This window comes from Camellia sinensis, chromosome 9, assembly GCF_055761805.1.
Source record: "Camellia sinensis isolate YWXY chromosome 9, ASM5576180v1, whole genome shotgun sequence".
Classification (NCBI taxonomy): domain Eukaryota; kingdom Viridiplantae; phylum Streptophyta; class Magnoliopsida; order Ericales; family Theaceae; genus Camellia; species Camellia sinensis.
The window spans coordinates 110,488,044-110,491,525 of NC_138969.1; the positions used below are offsets into that span (position 1 = coordinate 110,488,044).

General features: G+C 34.3%; 1 long non-coding RNA gene across 2 annotated transcripts; it reads left to right on the forward strand.

The window, feature by feature from the left end:
- The first annotated feature begins 242 nt into the window (after window positions 1–242).
- On the forward strand, window positions 243–3,052 carry LOC114277031 (uncharacterized). 2 transcript variants are annotated; one of them, XR_014340175.1, is made up of 5 exons: window positions 243–621; window positions 1,053–1,309; window positions 1,416–1,632; window positions 2,418–2,461; window positions 2,607–2,806. It is a non-coding gene; the product is annotated as an uncharacterized LOC114277031 (long non-coding RNA). The 2 variants fall into 2 exon arrangements; XR_014340174.1 differs by lacking the exon at window positions 2,418–2,461 and having other exon boundaries at window positions 2,607–3,052.
- Window positions 3,053–3,482: the final 430 nt, after the last annotated feature.

The window sequence follows — 3,482 nt, forward strand, 5'->3', positions numbered from 1 at the left end:
TAACACATTGTGACCCATGAGGGGTAAAATTGTAATTGCACCGTTGGCTAAAAACCAACTTGCCAAATGAAAAAAAAGCCAAAAAAGCCAACTTTTGGCTTTTGCTACTAACTAAAAAAAGTGACTTTTAGCCAAGTTCCCAAAATAGCCCTAAAATAAAAGTAAGGAAATGAATATTAAAATAATAATAATAATAATTTATAACCTATATATAAAAAAGAGCGGAAGCAAGTAGCTCTTTTTGAATCTAACACCGGTGGAATTACCAGACTTGCCTAGCAAGTGTTCACATTATTACCTTCGGTCCTAAGAATTCACTTACGTGACATTTGCTACTCTTCTTCCCAATTTTTTGGTTTACGTGCCTTCTTGGCCATATGCCGTTTGAGTGAGATAGTTGTACGTGTCTTCCGCTACGTATTGCAATCGAACCGGGTGCAATCATCTGTCCCTCCTAGAATTTTCTTGTGTTTAGTGGATCAAATTTTGCAATCAAACGATTCTCTTTCAGCCGAAGACAAACGCATATATGTATATACTCGTTGTTCTATTTCACTTCCCATCTTGGTTTAGCTTTGTTGTTTCTAGATACACAGATTATAGCCCAAACTCCACAACCTGGTACGTAATTTAGTGGTTTTCTACTTCTTTTTCTGCTAGCTATGGATATATTGATATCTGATTTGTATGCCTCTGTTCTCGTGGGTGCTTGTTAGTGCATACACAATTTAGGCACACCACCTGTTTGACAATATGCCTAAACATGCAAACCAAAAAATTTGAGGCTTCCTTAATTGAAATATTGCATTGAAAATGAGTGAATGCTCATAAAAGTTAGCGAACTCATACTCAGAAACTAAACCAATGATGCTAAGGACTTCTATCTCCACTAACAAAATTGATGGATTTGTAGCTTTGAAGACATTACATTAAAATTCAAAAACATTGAGTAGTATTTTTAGATGCAAAAGTATTTCATTGTGATTCTTTATTGTCATGGAGTTACTTTTGGGTTTCCTTCAACTTGATTGGTTTATTGATGGGTTGGTTAGGTCAAGTGGTTACTGGATTGGACCGTGCAATCATTACCATGATGAAGAAGGAGATGGTAGTGTTCACGCTACCCCCTGATTTGGGTTATGGAGTCACAGGCAGAAATGGTGTCCCTCCTAATTGTGTTATTTAGTTTGAAGTGGATCTTATCTCATGGATTACAGTAGTAGATGTTTGCAAGAATGATGGAATTATCAAGAAAGTGATGGAGAAGAAAGAACAAATTGGCCCACTCCCATCTCAGTTCCTACCCAAGGTTTGTTTTCTCATTTCAATATTTTTCCTTAAAATTGTTTTGATGCTAATAGAATGATGGTTTTTTCATGTGTCTTATGATTGATTGATTTATGATATTTGTATAGAGCGAGATCAGAAACCTTAATAGTCTTTGGCACCCTTGGGAGAGGGAAAAGTTGTGTATTTTACATTGACTGATCTTTGGAATTCTTTTGATGAATGGAGTGCTTACGGTGCTGGAGTTCAGATCAGAGTGGACAATGGAGAAACTCTAATTCATTACTATGTGCCTTACCTCTCTGCAATCAAAATGTTTATGAGAAACTCGTCGAACAGTTTAAGGTATCAATTTCATTCTTGACATTTGTATATAAACATTTATAATTAGCTAGAGCTCGTGCACTGGGTTGCTTTGTTTTTTATTTATAATTTAATAATGTGATACAGTTTGGAACAAAGATTATTTGTTGTGATTACAAAGTTGCATAAACAATTAATTGTGAACTTTTATTCTACTTTTGCCATCATCTCATATTCTTTATAGTTGGTTTTCAGGTTGGTACAATTTTGTAATGTAATTGATTGGAACCCTCATACGAGTTAGTCAAAGTTTTCCCATTTTGGTGATTTCTTTCTTGCTTTTTGGTATTAATTGTAATTCTATGTTCTTAAATTGGTTTGGCAATTGAAATTCTTCAATCCCATGATTGATTGTTTGGTGTTTATTGACATTGGTACTTAAAAAGGCATGCATCATATAGTTTTCTTTGGGGTATTCACTTCTAAGTCTTGATTTTGAGTGGCTATACTGAATGAATTCACGGGGAATGTTTTTAGCGAGAAACTATCAAGATAGGATCAATGTTCCTCAAAGGATGGAGGGTTTGAGCAAGAGAGCCTTTGGCATCTGAATGAGAGACTGGGTTACCTTTATTTTCAGTATTTTTAGTTTATTTTGCTATACAAAGCAATTAACATATTTAGGTTCTTCACATTCATAACAGTTGCTCTATTTTTACGAATAGTTCCATTTCAAAATTCTGATTAATGAAAGAACTGGAAACTCTATGATGAAACAAAGATTGGACTGGGATTGATAGCATTTGGCATACTGTTCTCATTCTTAGGAACTATTTTATTTTTTGACAAGGGACTACTTGCCATGGCAAATGTAAGTAAAAAGTTTCTCTCATTATAATTTTATTGCTCACTTTCTTCCAATATTGAGCATTTTCCGTTTAGCTTACTGTGTATTTGATGCCTGCTTAACGTAGTGTTACTTTGGTAATACTGAATCAAATCCTTTTCTCATCAAGGGTGACGATGACCATGCGACCGAAGTCCTTGATGCAATTCTTCACGAAATGTAGCAATTTCAAGGTTGGTTTGTTCTGTGTCTCCATTCAGTGTGTAAACTCATCTCCCGTTTTTATTTGCCTTGTGATGATTGTACAAGGAACTATTTCTTTCAGTGTGGGCTTTTTCTTGGTTGTTATAAGATGGATTATGTTGGGAATGATTTTGGAGGCATATGGGTTCATCGTTCTTTTTAGGTTCATTGGATTTTCCTCCAATGATTTCATGTCCTCTGCTCATATTACTTAATATTAGTAGCTAATAAGGTATTTTGTGTAGTAGATTTTGGCCAACACTGACAGTTTTTGTGTAGAAGATACCTATTATTGAGTGGGTGTTCCAACAACCATTTGTTAGATCGGTACGTTTATCTTGCAATTTAATATAATATTTTTTTTAGAGAGAATTCTCATGGATTTCTGCTGCTTGTGTTCTTTCACGGAAGCCACTTCTGTTGGTTTGTTGTCCATATAATTTATATTGAGAACTGGAATGCAGTTTGGGAATCATGGGGTGCATTTTGTATAATTGAGACCTTTTTTTTATCTTGGTCATGAACATATAATACTCAAAATAATAAGGCAGCCCCACTTAATCAAGATATTGCATTATGTTGCTGCATTCAGTGAAGGTCCTCTCTCATCATCTGCTTGGATAAAGTAGATTCTTTTGCGAATATAGTGTTTCCCTCACAATAGAATGGAATAATTATAAACAAGTGCAACATTCTCAAATCAATAAGTAGAAAATCTAGACATATTCTAAATTATGAAAATAGGAAATGATATAAAGTATTGACAATAGGAAATGATATAAAGTATTTTTGATTTTTAAAG